We start from the raw sequence: 23102 nt of genomic DNA on the forward strand, positions 1-23102 counted from the left end.
GGTGATATGGAAGAAAATGGTCAGGTATGTAGGAGAGGAGAACTAAGAGAGAATAATGGTATGAAAAACCCAGTGAAGTGAGAATACATATGAGGAGAGAATGGTTAACAGTGTCAGATACAGCACAGAAGTCAAGAAGGACAAGGACTAAGAAAAGAACATCAGATTAGGCAATTGAAAATCTTTAAGTTTGGAGAAAGCAGTTTCAATTGAGTAAAAAGGTCATAAAACAGATTGCAAAGGATTTGTCATTCCTTCCAAGAACCTAGATAATTAATGTATTCAACATACAAAGTGACCAAATAGAAAAAAAAAAGCTCTGTTATAGAATGAAAAATTAAGAAATGAAACTTTTTTTTTAAAAATGTGGCTAGTGATAGAGGAGACCATGAATATGAGGTAGGAGAGTAATCTTTGCTTTAAAAAAAAGCCACAATGATGTTATATGAGAGATACTAGAAAGACAATGAGAGCATCAATGTGCTAAAGAATCTAAACATATGATAAAAAAAATATTTCTTAGAGAGAGTGTTACAATGGAAAGAATGTTACCTGTAGTATCAGAGGACATGGGTTCATGGACAAGAGGCACCTGTGACTCTTACTACCTATTGTAACCTTGGATAAGTCATTTAGCCTTCCTGGCCCTCAGCTTCCTCATCTATAACATAAGGGTATTGCACTAGATAGTCTTTGGACCAGTAGGTGGATTGTAGTTGGACTAGATAGTTGTACTTCCAGATCTAGTCCTATCATTCTGTGATTCCATAAGTAGAAATAAATTAATATTTCAGGGGAAAAATGTTTCATTCCTTCATTAGTAAGTCGACATTATTGGTGGCAAGATGATACAAAGGAGCTCTTTTGGACAGAGAGAGGAGAGAGTAAGAAAGGTTGAGGTCCAAGAAAAGGTACATCAGGGCTTAAGAATAGAGGTAAATGAGAGGCTTTCAATTTCTTTCCATGCTTTTGGGACAGTGAGGAGAGGGAGAAAAGTTAAAACATAGTGTAGTAGATCAAACAAATCACAGAGCAAGTTGAGTCCTGCTACAGGGAATGGTCTAACAGTAGTGCCACTTTACTACACCTTGTAGTAGTGCAACTTTACCACAAGGACACGAGTGGTAAGATACATGTCTTGCAAATAACTCTTGGTGGTAGGGCATGGGGATGTTGAACACTTCATGACAGGTTTCTCTAACATGGAGTCATGAGTACTTGCTTTCAGAAGGGAGAAAAATGAGTTGGCTCTGATACATTTGAAAATTAAGGTAAACAGAGGCAATTAGCATGATCAATTTATTAGTTAGGCTAGCAGTAGCCTATAAATTGGGTTTATGACCTCTCAATAACCAAAGACCTTAAGGTAGGGCTTACTAGCCTTCATATGGTTTTGGGAAGTACAAGAGAACAAAGAACAGAGGTGAGTAGGTGGGGAAGACAATGAAATTGGTTACAGGGTAGACAGTATCAATGGGGTGAGGACAACATGATTGGTTACAACAAGGAAAGTGAGCTAGCACCCATGTTAGGCTAGTAACCACCCTTCTCTGACAATTAAGGAATGTTAATTGTTTTATGGGACCCATCCACAACTTGCAATTTTTGCTAGGGGATCCAAATTACCAGACTTGCTGTCTCCTTAGAAAAGATAAAATCTCCCCTAATTGTACAAGGACAGGCAAGAACAGATGACATATCTTTTCGTGATGGTAACAAGTTAACTTGTGGTACTTGATAACCAACAGATGTTCTGGAAGTATCCCAGGGTCTATTTGTATGAGCGATAACACTTAAAAAAAAAAAAAATATATATATATATATATATATATATATATATATATACACATATATATACATATAGATATAGATATAGATATACATATATCTATGTATGTAGATATATGTATATGTATATGTATATGTATATCTATATGTATATCTATATGTATATCTATATATCTATATATATATATCTATATATATATCTTTAAGCTAACTAGAGGGAAAACTGAATTCCTGAGCTGAACTCAAAGACACAGAAAAGTGGCTTTAGGCAGATGAAGACTCAATTATAAGAATCAGTACGGCATAAAATCAATTACATTGTAGAATCAATACAATAGAAACTCAAGGTAATATTAATTTTCACCTTTTTAGCAATCTTTGAGGAGGGGGATGACTCTGAGAGGGTTGAGCAGCAAGAATGAACTTCACAGGTTCAGAAAGATGATGGCTTGACAATAAAAGAAATACTCAATGAAAGAAGAGACAAAGAACTAGATTAGTTTGTTCCTTTCATTTGGATTATAGAGCATTTCTCACTGTACCCTTGGCCTTCATTCCTGTGAACGTTCTAAAGTATACTGGAAGTGGACATTGTTTATTAAAAAAGGACATTGCAAATTAATGTCCCTGAAATTAAGGAAATGGATTGAATGGATGAAGTGGGCAAGGGTGGGGGTGAGCAGACAGAATTATATATCGTGTTCTTTTGTGAGCTGGGAAAGAGAACGGAGGAGACAGACAAATTACACAACCATAAAAGTAAATTCAAAAAACTTGTAATTGAGCAGTGTAACAGGAAGAAGTGGGAATCCAGGGAAGGACACTGAGCTGAGATTGGTGTAAACAAGACAATTTACAGAGATTAAGTACTGATTTTAAGGATGTATTTACTATATCTGATTTTTACATTTGTTTGCAATATCTCTCTGCCCTAATACGTAGTCAGTTTTTGCAGAAGTTCCATGTGTTGCTGAGAAATATGTATCTTTTTAATGATCCCATTTAGAAGATGTCATGAGTCTGTTCATTCTAGTTTCTCCAGCAATTTGTTCAATTCTTTTGTGTATCTTTCCTTTGTGTAGACTTATCTAAAACTGAGAGGGATATTGAAATCTCCAGCCACTATTGTGTTATTCTCTATGTCTTCTTTTAGTTCAGTTAACTTTTCTTTTATGAATTTACACGCTAAAGCATTTGGAACGTGTAAGTTTTAGTACTGATATTGTTTTGTTACCTATGATTCCTTTCAGTACAATGTAGTTTCCTTTTATATCCCTTTTTATATTTAAATATTTGTTTTCACTTTGTCCAATAGCCTGGTTTTAACTCTCACTTTTTTTTGATTCATTTGATCTATGCCAACTTAAAAAAAAGAAAAAAAAATACACACATATACAATCTGAAGAATACACACATATTTTATATATTGTATATATACACATATGTTACATATATAATATATGTATATACATATATAGTGAAAGTATTTAATGGAAGAAAGCACAAACCTGACAATTACAACCCTAAAAGTAAATACTAAATTCCCACAAAAAAAAGTGGAAGAATGGATTTTTTTAAAAAGGAAAAGCATTACCAACAATTCACTGTATACAAGAATCATATTTAAAAGAGACAGACACATATAGAGTGAAAATGAAGAGATGGAACAAAATTTCTTGTGCCTTAAGGGACTATAAAGAAAAAAGCTGGAATCAATTTTATATAAAGCAACAATAAAAATTCACAATATCAACATAAATCTATAAAGAAACTAAATTACACTTAAAAGCACCATGAACAATGAAAAAAATAACTTAATGTATTTGCCAAATGACATAACAGTTAAGTTCTTAAAAGAAAGCTAGAGAAATTACAAAAAGATATTGATAACACTATAAAATCATATTATTTTTTATAATAGGAGACTTTAATATTTCTCTCACATATGTAAGTCCAAAGAGGAAAATATAGAGCTGAAGAAATTGTTAGAAAAAATATATTGGATTGACCTATGGATATTTGTGAATGGCGATGAACAAATACTCATATCTCTCAGCATCCTATTGTACATTTACAATTGAACATGTGCTAGGAACCATGAACAAATGTAAAAAGACATAATAAACTGTATACTTTATAGACCATAATTCAACAAAATAGGCATTAATAAAAGAAGTATGAACAAAAGATACAAGTCTAAATGGAAACTAATGACATTCTGACTAATAAGTGGGCCAAAGAATAAATTATGCATACAATATATAATTATATTAAAGATGATAAAAGCAAAAAGACTATGTACCGAAACTCTGATACATAAAGTCATTCCCAGGGAAAAATTTACATCTCTGAAAATATATTAACAAAATAACAGTAAAAAAGAGAATCACTGAATCAAGTGTGCAATAAAAGACTAGAAAACATAAAGCTAGCAACTCTTAAACAAATACAAAAGAAAACATTTTTAAAATAAGAGAAATATAGAAACTTGAAAATAAAAACGCTATAGAATTGATACACAAATAACTAATAGCCATTTTTTAAAAGACTAAGTTGATCATGAACTAACCCAATCAAGAAAAAATGTGAGGAAAATTTATCAAAAAAAAATAATGTGAGTTCACAACAAAAGGAGAGAAAATTGTAAAAGGATTTATCAGAAACTACTATTCACAATGAAGTATGTTTTTTTAAAAACCCTAATAAATCAAAGAAAATAGATGAACTAAAAATAAGAGATAACCAAACTAAAGACCGTTAGTGTTTAAACTCAATCTTTTTGACTGCTCTGGATTTTGTTTTTTCCTTTGATCTGGAAGTTTTGGATTCTACCTATGATGTTCCTGGGAATTTTCATTTTGAGGTTTCTTTTTAGAGGAAACTGGTGGATTCTATTTTAACTTGTTTTATAGTTCTAAGAGTTCTGGGAAATTTTCATTTATAATTTCCTAAATGTAGTATCCAGACATTTTTTCCTGACCATAATTTTCAGGTTGTCTAATAATTCTTAGATTGTTTCTCCTTGACCTATTTTCTATGTTACTTGTTTTTGATATTACATTATTAGACTTTTTTTGTTTAAAAAATTGGTTTTGTTTTGATATTTCTTGTTCTATTATTGAGTTATTGTTTTTTGCCTCATTCTAATTTTTAGGGCATTCAGTTCTTGAGAGAGTTTTTCTACCATACATTCTAAGGTGTCAATTTTCCTTACTATTCTTTTTCTTCCTAGCTTTTTCATTCCAGGGCTCTTTTTTTTCCCTCCTCCCTCTGAGGCTTTACTTCTGAGTTCACTATTGTCTTCTGGATTTACTCTCTTGGTGTCTCTCAAAACATGGTATTTCCTCATGTTATTTGGAGTTTTCCTTAGTTTGCTTTTTGTGAGGCCTGTGCTTTGATCAAGTTCTATAATTGAATGGTGTGGGCAAGGCCTGCCTGGTACCTACATATTGTAGGCCAGACTAGACCCTTCCTTCAAAGGACTATGAGATCACTTTGGTACTATACTGTTCAGGGAGTCCCTCTTGTCATAGGACTCTGGGACCTCTCTTGTAGTCTCTGCTTGGTGTCCTTCCCTCCCTGATTCTGGATTTAGGGGTTACTCCTGTGCTGGAATCCCACTATAGACCTCGGGGACTGCCGGGACTGGGTTTTGCCCAGGTCCTTTCTTTCATTGCTTGGATTGGACTAATGGTGCCACTGGACCTTGCCTGGAATGCCTTGACACTGGTCTCTTTGCTAGACTGGTACTGGATTCGGGCACTGTTGGGATTGGGTTGGCCTCAGGCTCTGTTTCTAGGAGTTCTGTGCTGGCCCTTCTGGAATGCCCTGAGACTTGTTCTCTCAGTTATCCAATCACTGGTTTGAGGAAGGCTGAGGCCACCTGGTTTGGGCAGTGCCAAGCTGTACCCTGCCCCAGAACTGCCTGCAATAACTCACCTATGGCCCTAGCCTTGGGGAAGACTTGACCATGATTGTGCTTAGCTCTAGAGAGCTCAGGAAGTGCTAGAGCTGCCGTAAGGCTCCAGGAGTGAATACCTATTGCTTTGCCCTCTGGTCTTAGCTCTCAACTGCCCTGGGCAGCTTACCTATCCCAGGATCTCTGAAGATCTCCGGGGATCCCACTCCGTATTCCTGGTTTGGGGTAGGAATGAGAGTCTAGAGGTAACTTGTTTTTTTCTCTATCACTTAGTAGAGTGGTGCATCTCTAAGCCTTGAGGAAGCCTTTTTGGAGAGCTAGGATTCTCTGCATCACAGCATACCAACAACTTCCCACAATTCATCTGGGAATTCTTTATATCAATGAAATCACAGTCCAGTGCTTACCCCTGTCCTTTCAGTAGTACAAAGGGTAGCCTAGGACTGTGGAAAGAGTTCTGACTTGGCAGTTAGGAGACCTGTGTGTGGGTCTTAGCTTTGTTACCAAACCACTACCAAACCCACCAAAAGGAAAATCCAGGTTCCTAGGCTGTTGAACTAGATGACCTGATGTCTATGACTAGATGTTGCTTAAGGTCCCCTCTAATGCTAACATTCATAACATTTAGAGCTATCAGAAAGGAACGGACATCTTTGGGTAGTAGTGGGTTTTCCATTAAGTAGAAATCTTTAAGCAAAGACTGAGTGACCACCTTTCAGGAATGAAACATCGTGGTAACTAACCATCAGCAAACCAGTTTTTAACTTTATCTTCTCACAAAAACACTATTTGTTTCCAATATGCCATATTGTCTTTATGAGCCATGTACAAACAGTGCATATTCTAAGATTCCTTCCAGCTTTACAATCCCATGAAACAAAAATCTTGGGGGACTAACTAATGAAACATTGCATAAATGGTTGGTTGAATGGCTGTCTTTTTAGTTTTAGTTGAAATGTAGGATGAATGTATTTTCATTGGAGAAATCCAATTCCGGGGTGGTGGTGGGGAGTGATATGAACACATATTACCCTGAAAGTGGGAAGTTGACTAATAAAATGGTTTATTTTATCCCTTCAACTACATGGTCCTCTCTCTTCATTTCTTTGGGAATTTAACTTGTTTGAATTGCCTGCAGGTGTCTCTGAAAGTGGTTAAATGTAGCTTTATAATATTAGCATGTGCTTACTGCCCCAGGCTCATTAGCCTATTTCAGAAACACATAGAGTTTTAAAAATTGGGCAGCTGTAGTTCAGGCAATTTTATGGTGAATAGATCAACCAGGTGCAGGGGTGAGATATATAACCCCATGTGATGGCAAAGACTGAACATCATTTTCACTAAAGAAGAGTCTTTGGAATGTGCAATGTTGTCAATTAATATTAAAATAAAGTTGAATGGATTACATAACTTAAATTCCATCCAGTACTGCCTGATTCCCTCCCTGCACCCTCCCCCCAAACAAACAAACAAATAACTCTATATAGTTATTTGGACTATAACCAGGGATCAGGTTTATGATCTTAGTAGCAAAATGAAATTTTAGGTCCATTTCAGAGATGAGTTAAGATATGGGACTAGGATTTAGTAATTGCGTAACCATGAAAATGAAACTATTTCTAGTCACAATTTTATTTTCTCATAGATAAAGTAATACTTTTGGCTAAACTCACAGGGAACTAAACATCTATAGCTACAAAGACCATTTGAGTATGATGGATCTCCTAAAGGCCAAGGGGATATGGTCAGAGAATCTTATAATCCAAGAGCTGGAAGGGACCTCTGAGGCCCCAGTTAGTCCAGCTTTCTACATGATATAGAAATCTTTTCTACACCATCTTCTGAGTGGTAGGTATTTAATGATTTAATAATTGGGTATTTCAGATAATAGGGACCTCACTACTTACCAAAGGGCAGCGCATTTTTTATGTCAGAATGCCTCTCTTTCCCCTGGCCAAAGCAGTTGCTACTATTAGCCCTAACAAAAAGAGCTTTAGCTTCTACCTCAAAATGTACAAAGAATTGACATTAATAACAGTTAGTGGTCAGCTAAATACAATTGGATTCTAGTCCCTACCTCCACCACTAACTGGGTGTTTGGCCTGAGACAAGTCACATTCTCTCAGGACCTTTTCATTTACAAAATGAGGATTGTTGTGATGATCAAACAAGATAAGGAATTATGGAATCCTAAAATAGTAGAGCTTGAAGAGACCTGAGGTCTAAATCACCTCTTTTTATAAAATGCTTTCTATCTCTGGTTCTCAGTTTCCCCATCAATAAAATGAGTGGATGGAATGAAGCCCCTCATTTTGATCTGATTATGATTTTCAGCATTCATTCATATATCTGCCATCATTAGGAAAGGAATTGTTCACAGATAAATAAATAAAACTCACAGATAACTAGAGTGTACCCCTTCAACAACAGCAGCCACAAAAATTTGCATTTATATAGAGCATTGCAATTTACAAAGCACTTTCACATCTATTTTAAATTCAACAGCCATTTATCATGTGCTACTTTATATATGGCATCGTTAGATCCTGAGGATGCAAAAATGAAGAAAAAAAACCCCATCGCTCTACAGCAGTCTTTAAGAAGCTCATAATCTGCCATGTTCCTATGGCACTTTTCCGAAGTACAACATGATAGGGTCAAAAGAGAGAAATCCAAAGTACTCTAGGAAGTTTCTTTGGAGAGAATAATCACTTTCACCTGGAGAAATCAGTAAGGTGTCATTTGCATCAGGTCTTGAAGGAGGAGGACTTAAGCAGGTGGAGATGAAAAGAGCGTGTACTCTAGTCATTGGAGACAGTATATTCATTGATCGTGTGATCCTCACAACCACCCTGCAAAGTAGGCAGTGTCTCTGTTTTACAGATGAAGAAACTGAGGCTTAGAAAGGGGAATGACAGCATAGAATATTAGGTTTTAGAACAGGAACAGCTCTCAGATGAATCAACAAACATTAAGTACCTGCTATATGCTATGCTCTATGCTAAATGATGATATATGAATACAAGAATGAGATAGTCTCCGTTCTGGAGGAGTTTGTATTCTCTTAAAGATCTAGTTCAATGCCCTCATTTTACAGTTGGAGAAACTGAGCCTCAGAAAAAGGAAATGCCTAACTCAAGGCTATAGCATGAATGTGACAGAGCCAGACATCAAACCCAGGTTAAATATATATGGGAGAACTGTTATTCTTCTTTTAAATATTAAGTAATTTATTTATTTTTAGTTTTCAACATTTACTTCCATAAGATTTTGATTTCCAAATTTTCCCCTCCCTCCCCTTCCCTGATATATGCTCTACATATACATTCATATTAAACATTTTCACATCAGTCATGTCATAAAGTATTAGAACCAATAGGAGAAACCACAGGAGAAAAGGAACAAAATAAAAAAAAAAAGAGAGAGAGAGAGAGAGAGAGAGAGAGAGAGAGAGAGAGAGAGAGAGAGAGAGAGAGAGAGAGTAATTTGTATGCTTCAATCTCCATTCAAACTCCATGAGCCTTTTGGAGTGGGAGGACTGTTCTTCTTCAGAATTTTTAAGATGGTTACTCATGAGAATATTGACCACTGAAATTCAGACTCCTGATAATGTGATAAAGTCATATGCCATGTAACTCAACATATCATCACAGCTCAGTGGAGAGACTACCTGGAGTCAGGAGGACCTATTCAGACCTCATCTTACACATTTATTTGTTACGTGACCCTGGGAAAATCACTTAACATGTCAGCCTCCATTTCTTCATTGTAAAATGAAGATAATAATAGTATTTACCTCAGGTATATGGTGAGGATCAAATTAGATAATGAGACACAGACTGCTCAAGTGCTTTGCTGAGGGTCATCAATATAGTTAAGTGTGAGAGACCTAAGACTCAAACTAAGTCTTCTGAATTACATTATCTTTGCAAACTTAAAAGCATTATATATAAGTATTAGTACTGCCTCTTCCACCTCCCCCCACCCCTGCCACAAAAATGATGTTTAACAATGAAATGACTATGAGGGAAGAAACCCATCAACTTGAACAATTCGAAAGAGCACATTTAATACCAAAGTGATCTGAACCAAGCATTGTATACTACACCCGGGACCCTTTCAGAGTAGGGAATCCTTTTAGAAGTTAAAAAATATATAGTGATTATTTTCAAACTGAAGACTGTGAGCTGGGACATGTAAGGATAATACAGGCTTTCCTTCTGGCTCAAAAGATTAGCAGCAACAACAAAGCCCACACCATAAGACACCAGATGACCTTTGAACCTTCATGTCCTCTAAATTCCTGGCTCCCTTTGGAGAAGAAAAAGATATGATAGAAGTGGCAGAGCTCGTAGAGCCCAAGGAAAGAATGAAAGGGAAGATGCAAACATGAGTCTTCTCTACAGTCATCCTGCCCTCTTCCAACTGAACTCAATCAACGTAATTTAATAGCTCACATTTGCATAGCACTTTTTTGTTTCATTTATTTTTTAGTACTTGTTTTTATCTTTTTCATTTATTTATTTATTTATTTTCGCATAGCGCTTTTAAGATAGGTAAAACACTTTTCCTACCACAATCATGTGAGGTGTAGATAATGCAAGTATTTTCTTTTTTAAACCAGACCTATGATTTCATCAGGGTCATGATGAAGAACTTCCACTACTAATGAATGCAACATGACCCCTGTTTTGGAGATTTAAGAGGTATCTGACTAGCTTGGGAAAACCTAAGGGAAGAATTTCAGATGATAAAAGCGTCAGGATCTGATACATCTTACTCTAGTCAAACAAGACTTGTTCTATCCCACAGGTATTTCTTAAGGAAATAACTTGGCCTCCTTTTATCTCCCCGTCTGGAAATAACCCATTTTAGGGAGTTGCTTACAGACCTTGAGAGATTAAATGACTTGCCAGTATGAATCAGAAGCAAGTCTTGAACCTAGGTCTTGCCGACTGATGACTTGCTCTGTAACTTCTACAGCATACTGCTTTTCAATGATCATTTTCATGATCATTCCTATTTCAGATAAGTAAACTGAGGTTCTGAGAGATTAAATGACTTGTCTGTAATTAGGCACATCTGGAAAGTGCCTGAGGCAGGATTGTAGTATTCCTTTGTTACCTTTTTGGTGTGTAGAGATTATGGCTGTGATGGGGAGTTTGCCTAAGCAAAGGGTCGTAGTAGAGAAATGTTGATTTGAAGTCATGAGGGCTTTGGTACATTTTGTTGTTGTTTGAACAAATATGTAACTTCTAAAAAAAAACATATGGATTAGGAACTTAGGCAGTTATAGCCTAAAATAGAAAAGACTGTAAGGGAACATGATTACTGTCTACAAACATTTGAAGAATTATTAAATAATAAAGAGATTCATTTGGCTCCAGAAGTAGGACCAATGGGCAGAAGTTACTGAGAAGCAGATATACTGTTTCACACATTACTTACAGACATGCATATTAGCAGCAATATAAGCTCAATGTGAGGAAGATCTTCCTAACGATCATTTATCCAACAATGGAATGGATTGCTTTGGATGATCCTCAAGCCAAAGATAGATAGCCAAAGTGATCTTGTAGAGGACTCATTTATGTTAGACTGCAGAAAGAAAGAAAGAAGAAGAGGACCTGGATTTGAACTTCGCCGCTTACTGCCTATGTGACCTTGGAAAAGTCATTTTATTGCTTAAGGCCTCAGATTGCTCATCTGTAAAATAAGAGAGTTGAAATTAAACTGAATTAAATGAAACCCCTTAATGGAAAACCCCTTATGGTTCTCTATGGTTTCTTCCACCTCTAACACTTTATCTTCTAAGAGCTCTTTCAGTTCTAGTATGTTGTAAGATACTATGCCATAAGTTCTCTATAGCTCTAAATCCTATGATTTAGTTACTTTCAGATCTAAAATTCTATGACTTGATGAATCTGTGCTTCTATGACATAGTCTCCTTTGAACATTCTTTTATGTGTTTCTCTTTTCATTAGAAATACTTGGCAGGAGATTGGGAAGAAAAAAAACCCATCACAGGCCAAAGAGCAAATGAATTGTATCTATAAAACTCACTTTCTTCTTTAGCTGAGCTAGCCATCTTCACTAGAGTGGAGGATATCAGGTCCTAAAAAACTTTTTGTGAAGGAAAGCTATATCTGGATTAAAACATGTTGCAAAGAAAAAAAATCAATATTCTCCTACTTGGTTTATTATATAGTGTCCTTAAATTACTTACAGACATGCAGATTAGCAACAAGCCTCTTGTGAAAAATGACCACTCTTTTGGAGAGTTAAGAGGTCTCTGACTAGCTTGGGAAAACCTGAAGGAAGAATTTTAGGTGATAAAAGCATCTAGATATGAAACATCTTACTCTGGTCAAACACGACTTGTTCTGTCCCCCACAGGTATTTCTTAAGGAAATAGCTTGGGCCTTCTTTTATCTCCCTGTCTGGAAATACCCGATTTCACTCTGGCCTTCAAGGTTTCACCAGTACCATTCTCAGATCCATTCACTGACTTCCTGTAGAGATGCTGTGAAAAGAAAACTGGCCTAGGAGACAGCCGCCTGAGGCCTTAGCTGGGGCTGGAGCTGTCAGCTTAGGGGCCACGGTGAAGTCATTTCAATTCTCTGTGCTTCAATTTTCTGCCCATTGCGCACGGTTGTTGGGAGGAAAGTGCATCGTAAGCTATTAAGTGCCAGAGAAATAACATGAATACTTCATATCTCCATCGTCCTTTCTAGTTTATAAAACATTTCCCTCACAATAATCCTGTAAGATAAAAAGGTAACTATTACTAACTTCATTTTACAGGTGAAAAAACTGGGACTCAGAGAGAGATGTGGGTGATTGTTATTTTGCTATCAGTCTCAAATTCTTATCCTATTTTCAGAAATTAACGATTCCTCCTTATGGCATGCTTTTCCAAATTCTCTCCATTTAGCTTTGTGTAGGCTTTCCCCCCAAGTTTGGTGTATTTTTTCTTAATATTAAAAACAAACAAATAGTAGTTCCAAGATTGCAAAATGTATAAGGCTCAGGAGGAAATAAATGAGAAAACCATACTATGAAATGAGAAAACCATACTACTATATTACATTCATTCATTCATTCATTTATTCCTTTAACAAACATTTACTAAATGCTGAGTATGTGCAATTCTGGACAATGGGAGAGTCACACAAAGAAAATTAAGGCAAATTTTTTGCCTTAAAGGAAGTTATATAGCATAAAAAGTGTAAGATGATATTTATACAAATAAATATAATACCAATTAGAAAATAAGTATGTGATATGTAAAAATAAAGTATTCTCATTTAAGAAGAGAGATTACTACTTTCTGAGAAGATTAGGGGAAACTTCATGGAAAAGCTAATGTTTGAACTGGGACTTGAAGACTGAGCACATACTGTTAGTAAAACCCATTCAACAGTAACTAACAGAAAAATGTAGCACTCATGGTTTTAGCAACAAAGAGATTCTTGTCTCAGTGATAAAAATAGCTCAGACAGCACTTAGCTCAGCACAAAGGCATATTAGCACAGAACGTTTAACATGCACTATCTCATTTGAAATAAATGTAAACAAAATTCTATGAAAGTTATCCCCATTTTACAGATAAGGAAAGTGAGGCTTAAAGAGATGAGATCACCTCCCCCCCATAAAGCTGGTAAGGGGCAAAGCTGGGATTGGGCTGGAACCCAGGGCTTGTGAGCCAACTGTGATCTTCTGTACTTTGAAATTCTGAAGTAATAAAAGTAAAAATGCCATTATGTAAGGAGGGAGAAAGGGCTGCATTCACCAACTAACCAAAGGGTTTTTCTTTCTTTCTTTCTTTCTTTCTTTCTTTCTTTCTTTCTTTCTTTCTTTCTTTCTTTCTTTCTTTCTTTCTTTCTTTCTTTCTTTTTTTAACTAGGCAATGGGGTTAAGTGACTTGCCCAGGGTCATACAGCTAGTAAGTGTTATGTGTCTGAGGCCAGATTTGAACTCAGGTCCTCCTGAATCCAGGGCTGGTGCTCTATTCACTGTACCACCTAGCTGCCCCTCAAAGGGTTTTTCTTTCCAATTTTCTGGGAGAATTCTACCTTGATGTTTAGGACAAGCAGTAGAGATTCTAACATCAGTATCATTTTATTTTTTCATAAACCTTCAACTAATAATAATAACTGACGTCCCTTTAGTGCTTTAAAGTTGTGCAATGTGCTTTACATACATAATCTTATTTGAACCTCACAACAGCTCTCTGAGGTAGGAATTGTAGATATTATACACCAATTTACTGATGATGAAATTGAGGTTCAGGGAAATTAGGAAAATTAAGTGACCTGGCCATGATCCCACAGTTATTAAGTGTCTGAAGTGGAATTTGTAGCCAAGTCTTCATGACTCTCAGTGCAGCACTTTAGCCCCTGTACTTGTGGTGAATCACCAAGAACTGAGTTGGGCCCTAACTTTAAAGGGGACACTCCAAACCATGGTTATGTTCCCTCTCTTTGAAGTATGTAATAGAATCTGACTTCCAAAGATTTTTAAATAGGTATTTCCAGAGGTGAATGTCAGACCTTTGAAAAGAAAATAATCCATTTGTAGGTTAAGCAAATCTCAACCTTTAAGTTAGCAAACAAGCAATATTGGGAATATATATAACTTCAAGGGCGTTGAAAAGCTAGTGGGAATTTTACTCTCTTCTTGAGTGTGGAGTTCAGCTTACCCAAAGCTATTGATGCTCTAAAGAAAGAATTTCCTACTGATCCAGGTGGGGTGTGTGTGGGTGTGTGTGGGTGTGTGTGTGTGTGTGTGTGTGTGTGTGTGTGTGTGTCAGCATAAGTATGTATAGCACAGTATACCCAGTAGACATGTTCCTGAAAGGTTGTGTGTACATGGAGAATATGACTTGTGTGTAAGTAGAATAACATTGTGTATTACAGAATTTAGTTATGGAAGTACCCTTAGAAACTAGAAAGTTAGAACTATATGAGACCTCAGAGTTCATCTGGTCTAAAACTCTCATTTTATAAAAGAGGAAGCTGAGTCCCAAAGAAGTGAAATGATTATCCAAGGTCACAGGGCTGGTTAGAGGCAGAGGCAGGAATGGACCTCAGGACTTTGAGTTTCTATTCCAACAGTCGTTTTGTTTTGTTTTCTACCCCACTATCCTGCTAATTAATACAGCCTAGGGTTACATTAGCTTTCCTGGTGGCCAGATCACATTGTTTGATCACATTGACCTTTATAAACTACAAAAACCATGAAATCTTTTTTTTCCACATAAATTGCTTTCTATTGCCACTCTCCTCTGTCTTATCTTTGTGCAATTGATTGTAACTAAAAGCAAGTCTAACTCAGAAGGTGAATTTCAGAAAACCAATACATTTCACTTCATATAAAAACCACCTTGCTTTTAAAACTGGAAATCTCAAACAAGAATCCTCATGCCCTAGTGGTGCACTGCTAATTTCTGTATCATAGCCAGAGGAAGCTAATCCCTGTGCAGGCCTGGACACCAGTGATTTTGATGAGCCTCTGTTACTAGATTTTGCTATGCCTTTTGTCACTTGTGAACTGGAGCAAACCCTCTTGTCATGGAGACATCATGACTTATATGACTATGACTAGAATGTAGATTCTGGTCATAGCTCTGACACTAGCTCACTGGGTCAACTTGAGCAAATTATTTTTACCTTCATGGCTTGAGTTTCCTCATCTGTAAAATAAAAGGGATTGGACTAGACCATTTCTAAGGTTCCTTCCAACTCTAACATTCTCTGTTTCTTATGATGAAGCCCTTTGTAAAGGCAGATAATCAGCCCCTAATCTGCTTTGTGTAAGTTATAAGCATAATGCATAAGTATAATACTAATAATTATTATGTAAGCACAATAATGTTCTTAGCAAAGAGCATGAATTCCTGAAACATTGCTCCAGAAGCAGAAATAACATAAGAGATGTAAAAGTATAATCCCAGGTTGTAGATTCCCTTCCCTCCTACTTTTAAAGGGCATTCCATCCATCTTTCCTAGGGATGGACTTGGAATAAATGACCGCTGAGGTCTCTCTTAGCTTTGAGAGACTGTGATTCATAGAATATAGAGTGAAAAGGATAGGGAAGTGGTGTGGAAACAGCACTGAATTTAAGTTTAGGAGATGTGGACATAAATCCCAGCTCTGCCACTAATTGACTATATCACTGTGGAAAAATCACTTCACCTCTCAGCCTCAGTTTTCTCATCTGTAAAATGGGGTGATGATGATGATGATGATGATGATGATGATAAACACTTCTGAAACTTTAAAAATCCTTATCATGAATGTGAGTTATTATTCCTGCTTTAGAGTAGGAGGTTGGATTTACTGATTTCTGAGGTCTCTTCCTAATCTGACATTAGGAAGGGATTCCTACTTAGGGTAAAGGTTGCACTAAGTGACCTCTTAAGGTCCCTTCTAATTCTGATGTACTGTGACCCTATGTATGCCAAAGTATTTTGTACCTCCTTACTGTTTTCTTTTATCCATGTGTACCTATATAATAATATGAAGACAGGGCTAAGTAGCATTTTAATGGGTGGTAAAATGGAATGCTCAGGATTCTGATCTGATTGAAACACAAGTGCCAAGCAAAAAAAAAAAAATAACATCCCTCTTTCCCTTCTCCCCTGCCCCCCTTTACAAATATCCTTCAGGTGTCAGTTCTGCAGCAGCCCAGTTTTATTACATCAATCATAAGCAGCTTTAGGCTTCCAAAAACATAGTCACAGACAGATGTTGAGCCTGTCTGGGGATTAGAAATATCCTTTTCCATTAAGTATAAATTAACTTAATCACCAGGTATGAAAGATAAGCAGCATAAACAGTATTCCCTGAAGCTTTCATTAAAATTAAAATTCTATTTAAAATTGAGCTTGTATTTTCTAGGATTTGATTCTTCCCCTTACTCCCCTACCCCTTCACAGAGATTATATCTGTTGTAAATTTTTTACATTGACAGAGTGGCAGAACTGAGTATATGGAGGACATTGATGTACTATGTAATTTAACTTTGGCGGCAGGTCTTATTTTAGCAAAAGGATGGATCTGCACATTTTAAAGGAATAATTAGTGTTGGTAAGATGTGGTCTTTGACCATTTTCAGAAGCAATCAAACCATTCCCCAAATTGAAATCCTAATCGAGAAGTCGTGCAAGGAGGGTGCTTATGAGTCATGTTGTTTAGATCCATTCTCATGGAAGAACTTTATTGAATGGAGGGAGAAAAGGAGTGAAGGGAATGGGAGGGAGGGAGGAATGCCAGGTTCTTTCTAGCTTTGGTAATAAGCCCTATAGAATTCCTTTGACTTGACCTTCCACAATGTTATGTGAATTAGACTTATTTGAGGTGGGGTGGTAATGGAATTATGCCTTGCAATTATAGCAGTGAACTAGAACAATTGATTTCTAAGAAACATTATATAAGGAATTTCTAGCTTTTGGAACTTTCTCCTTGCCTCAGGTATTCATTTTCACAGCTGGGGTTTGTACTAAGCCACATGATATTCTGAACCACCCCACCCCTTCCCATAAGGCAGTCTCAGATCCATACCTTCCATGTCTTAGGTGACCCTCTTATACTCATGGAGTCATAGAATGACAGTGAAAGCAGAGCTTTTGGAGGTCATCTTATCCAATCTCCTCATTTTATAGAAGGGGAAACTGAGCTCCCAGAGAGGACATGTGACTCACCCAAGGTCATGTAGCTGATTCTGAAAAGCAATTCAATAGTGGGTATTAAATAGATTGAGGAATAATGAATTGATTGTATTTACAATTTAATTGAATTCAGCATACACTTATTAAATATTTATTTTGTGCAGAATATCACATCAACTTAAATTCTCTTAGTTGAAAAGTCAATCCTCCATCTCTACTCTTCAAATGGGAAAATATCTTCAGTGAAATAATATTCCTGATCTTTGAGATAACCAAACACAGAGTCAGATTATTAGGCTTAGAAAGGACCTTAGAACACCAAACATGAGACTGTGGAATGTTTGCACTAGAAGAGACTCTAGAACACAGCATGTAAAAGCAAGAAAAGACCTTTTAATAATAACAGTAGTATAATAATAACAACCCATTTATATAGTGCTTTAGGGTTGATACAGCGTTATATGTATATTATTTCATAGAATGCAAAAGCTAGGAGGGACCTTAGTGATCCTTTAGCCCAATTGCCTCATTTTATAAATGAGAAAACTAAGAACTAAGTAGAGTAAGTGACTTCACAGAAGCACAGGATCTGAATTGGAAGCGACCTCAGAGGTCATACACTCCAACCTATACCTGAACAAAAATTCCCTCTACCAAATACCCAAAGAGAGATTATTTAGCCTTTGTTTGAAGACCTCAAGTGAGGGGAACCTGGTTCTTTCTGAGGGAACCCATTCTACTTCTATATAGCTTTAGTTGTTTGGAAGTTTTCCCTCACATCAAGCTTAAGTTTTCTTCTTTGTAAATTCCACCTAGTTGCTTCTGGTTTTGCCTTCTGAGGCCAAGCTCCACTCCTCCTTTTATGTGGCAGTTCTTCAAATACTTGAAACCAGCTATTATGTCCCCCAATTTCTTTTCCAGGTTAAGCATCCCTAGTTCCTTCAACCTATTCTCATATGGAATAATCTTGAAGTCCTTCACACCATACTAGTTTCCCTTCTATGAATGCTTTCCAAATTTATGACTGTCTTTAAAATGTGATACCCAGAACTGAATACAATAATCCAGATGTCATTTGACCAGGCCAGACTACAGCGGAACAAGCTTGGACGCAATGCCACTCTCAGTGAAACCCAAGATCACATTAGCTTTTTTCCTATCACATTATACTGTTAGAACATTTGGGGGACCTCACCATCTATAGGTAATTCCTCTTCCATTTGGACTTTGCACTGGACATCCTCCATGACAATGACACTCTTGGTGACCCATGGATCTTCCTGTTTTATAGCTAGCTTGATATTTATAATTAGAGAGTCATTTAATAAGCAATCTCTGTTGTCACATTATAAAGGAATCATATAATTTTTCGGATATGCATGGGGGCTTATCTGAGAAACAAAGCTTCTCTCTAAAGCAAAAACTATTTTTTAACAACAATATTCTTCTGTAATGCTACATGACTACAAAGTATTGAATAATACAGTCTCCAAGCTACAGGTCATCTAAATGGCAATGAAACAGTGGATGATGAGTGTGAAAAGACTGCAATACGTTATCAACAAAAAATTGCACAGAAGTGGTCTAAAAGACATTATCAAAGAAATATATAACCAAAAAAGAAGGTGTTATATAGCAAGAGTGAAGAGAAACCACTGATGGGCCCATACGAGGCTATGCAACATGAAGCTACCTAGAATAAGATCTCTATCAAGTTGAGTGATTGCCCTTTGGAGGATTTATGGAGGTTATGGCTAAGAATCCTGTAGGATGAGAAAACACAAATGGATTATTACAGTCTGTGCTATTGAAAGGGCACACCACATCAACGAATTCACAGATCTATTGAAGTATCACACTTGTTGGCTCATGTCCATCAAAATCCCCAAATATTTTTCAGGTGAACTGCTGTCTAGCCATCCCTTAGGTCTAGTCCAGTGTTAAAGCATGCCATGATCTTTTTGAATCCTGCCAATGCGTTGACTATCCCTCTTAGCTTTATGTCAACATCCATTTATGCCTTTATCCAGGTCATCAATAGTAATGTTAAACTGCACACAGCTAAACACAGATTCCTAAAGTATTTCAGGGAAGTCTCTAGAATTCCCAAGCTGACAGCAAATCATTAGGGACTATTCTTTGAGCATGGCTATTCAACTAGTTCTGAATCTACCTGACCATAGCATTATTTAATCTTCTTCTTGACATCTCCATAAGAATAGAGCAATAGTCTCTGTCAAATATGTTGCTAAATCTGGCTAACCTTATGAGAGTCAGTGGGATATGATAGAAAAAAATATTGGATTTAGAGTCAAAATACTTTCCACTTTGAACCCAAGCTCTGCCATATTTCCTGCATGACCTTGGGCAAGTTACTTAATCTCTCTAGGCTAAAATATTCACAGAACATGTTGAGGGTTGAACTAGATGACCCCTAATATCTCTTCCAGCTCTTATCCTATGTCTACATCATTCTCCTGATCTACCATTCTAGAAAGCCAATTAAAAAAGGCATGAGGTTAGTGTGGCATGACTTGTTCTTGGGGAAGCCATTTAGTTGCCTTTTTTTTTCAGTGATTGTCATGATGCTTCCATCATTTGACGTAACTGCTTCCTTAGTACATGGTACAGTATTTTTAAATGGGTCATCTGGTTCCATTTGAAGATGCTCCTCATGTAAGTATTATAAATTATGACATTCAAATATAATTTAAAAACATTAAAATATAGGAAAAAATAGGCACATTGCATGCCACTGTCAAACTTGATCCTAAAATGTTTCTCCAAATGTCTACCATTACCTTAACACCTGCAAATATAGAATCATAGTGTATCAAAGCTGGAAAGAACCTTAGAAATCAGCTGGATTAACCCCCTCATATTACAGTTGAGGAAAATGGAGGTCATAGGGGTTAATTAACAACCTTTATTAAGATTGTACTATAGGCCTGACATTGCGCCATTGCTGGAAATCCAAAGACAAAAATGAAACAGTCCTTGTCCTTAAGGAACTGTCCAAAATATAGGTCTAGTTAGTGGCAGAGCTGAGACAAGGGCCACAAAGGCTTCAGTCACACCAAAGGTTGTGCTTCCCAATACAGTGTTCTCCCTGCTCTGTGTTCTAAAGATTACATTACTTAAAATGGCTGGAATCACTGTTTTATTTGGGGCTATAAAGGTAGTTCCTGCTTTGAAAAACTGTCATATTTCTAACAACAATAATGTCTGACATTTACATATTGCTTTAAAGCATGTTATATCTATTGTCTCATTTGTCATTTCCACAGATAGATACTTTAGTTACTTAGCACTTGACATCCATTATCTGTTTGAGTCTCATAATACTCTTGTGAGATCTGTCATTCAACTACTATTTGTGTGAGGAAACTAAGGCTCAGAAAGGAAAAGTAAATTTCTCAAGATCACATAGCAAGTGAACAGTAGGGCTGGGATTCAGACCTAGCAGGTCTTTTAGGTTAACATTACAATGATAATGTTATTTATTTCATATTATGTCTTGTCTCCCCAGTTAGGTCATAAGGTACTAAAAGTGGTAGGCCACATCTCAGGTCAATTTTGCAATCTTTAAGATGCCTACCACAGTACTATGGGTATGGTAAGTGCTTGAGAATTCCTGGTGAAAGGGAGGGGGTAAGATAGATCAATACAGGAAAACCATTACTAGAAAGTATATTAACCAAATATTTAATAAATTCACTGTGCAACAACTGTCAAAATTGGCAATATTTCTGTTTGTTGTACAGAACACACTGCCACATGGCAGACCAAATCACAAGCTCTAGTCATTCTGCATGGTGAACCAGGCAACAGTGCATGACAATTATCTAATCTACAGATGTTAAAAGCCTGAATGGTTTTCGGTATCCCAGCTATGTAAGGAATGCTGATAATCCACATACTATACAGGTCCGCCAGGCTGTCCTATTCCTTCCCAAACAGAGAAGATGACATCTCTTTAAGAAGAAAAGAGGTCCACCTTACTGGTAACGGAAGAGATTGTGAACTTTAGTTTTTCTTCTATATCTCTTTAAGAAATGTTGGCCTGGTTCTTACAGAGGTATTTGAAAAGAGTGGAAAGAGCTAATGATTTGGAGGCAAAAGACATGGGCAACCTTCTCAAATATATAATCCCGGGCAAGACATTTAATCTTGCTGAGATTTTTTCCTCATCTGTAAATTGTAGATAATAACACTTATACTCCCTCCTTTGGGGTTTCTGTGAGGATTAAGTGAAGTAACGGATGTGAAAACATTTTGTAAAAGTGTTATGTGTCAACTATTACTATTTTATAGTTTTCTCACCATATGGAAGGATTTTCTTAATTTTGAAATGTCTGACAATGGAATGAGCTGATTCAAATGGTAGGGAGTTCTTTATCACTGGCATATTCTGAGCAAAGGCAGGATAATTAACTCTCAAGGATTCTGTAGGGGAGATTCCTGCATTGAGTGAGAGACTGGAAGTCTCCAAAGTCCCGGTTCCCTTCCACAGGGTGTGTTCTCTCCCTCTTTCAACCCCTCACAGATCCTGGTTACCTCTCTTTATGTTCAAAGAGTTAGGGAGGATGTTTAGCCTGAAGAAGGAAAGGCTCAGGGGGACATGATAGCTGCCTTAAAGTAGTAGAAAGGCTGTCATATGTAAGAGAGGTTAGATTTGTTCTATTCGGCCCTTGAAGGCAGTACTAGAAATGATGGGTAGAAATTGAAGAGAGGTCAATTTTGGTTTGATGTAATGAAAAAGTTTCTAACTATTAGAGATATCCAGAAGTGCGATGGTCTGCCTCCAGAGGTAATTGGTTTCCCCTCCCTGGAGGTGTTCAGCCAGAGTTGGGTGACTACTTATTCAATATGTGGTTGTAGAGACTCTCATCCAGTTATCATTTGGACTAGGTGACCACTGAGGTACCTGCCAACACTGAAATTCTGTGATTTCATGAGGTTTATGACATTTAACACATTCTAATTGGTAATAGGATTATTTATGTATTTGTCACATTGATTGGATAGATCCAGGATTTTAGAGGTCACATAATTCTGCCTCCCACTCTATGTAGGAATTTTCTCTGCAACATCACCCTTGCAAATTATTAACCTCTGCTTGAACATGTCCCATGAAGGAGAGCTCATCACTTCACAGAGCTGTGCATTCCTTCCTTTGCTGTGTAGCTCTAGTTGTTATAAAGTTCCTGACTCCAAACTGAAATCTGTTCTCTGTAATGTACCCTGCCCCAGCTGTTCCTAGTTCTGCCCTCTGAGACCAAGCAGGATGTAGTTTAATACATGCTAGCCCCCCCTTCAAGTACTTGAAGACAACTGTCATGGTACCCATATCTTTTCTTTAGGAGAATTATCCCTATATCTTTATACTGGATGCAAATTCTATGGTTTCCAGACCCCACGCCATTCCGGCCACTCTTTTTGGTACTCTAGTTTGTTGTCTATGTGTTCTTAAAATATGAACATCCTGGAAGCACTGAGTGCTGTGTCTGTAGTCTGCTTGGGGCTAAGTACAGTAGGACTATATCACCTCTCTAATCATATAATCCTAGAATGGGAGATCTCAAAGGGAGCTGAGAGCACAAAATGTGTGAGGAGAACAGAATGTGGGAGGTTTGAGTTGGAAAAGAAAGAACTTAGGACATAACAAATAAAAGTTGAGGACAGGAAGAAACCTTAGAGATTGTGTAGTCTGATTTTCATTT

General features: G+C 36.9%; 1 protein-coding gene across 4 annotated transcripts in view; it reads left to right on the forward strand.

Moving 5' to 3' along the window:
- Nucleotides 1–23102, forward strand: part of TTLL11 (tubulin tyrosine ligase like 11) — a 253372-nt gene that overhangs the window by 111128 nt on the left and 119142 nt on the right. The gene's annotated exons all lie outside the window — the stretch shown is intronic.

This window comes from Phascolarctos cinereus, unplaced genomic scaffold (assembly GCF_003287225.1).
Source record: "Phascolarctos cinereus isolate Bilbo 61053 unplaced genomic scaffold, phaCin_HiC Scaffold_2;HRSCAF=192, whole genome shotgun sequence".
Taxonomy (NCBI): Eukaryota; Metazoa; Chordata; class Mammalia; order Diprotodontia; family Phascolarctidae; genus Phascolarctos; species Phascolarctos cinereus.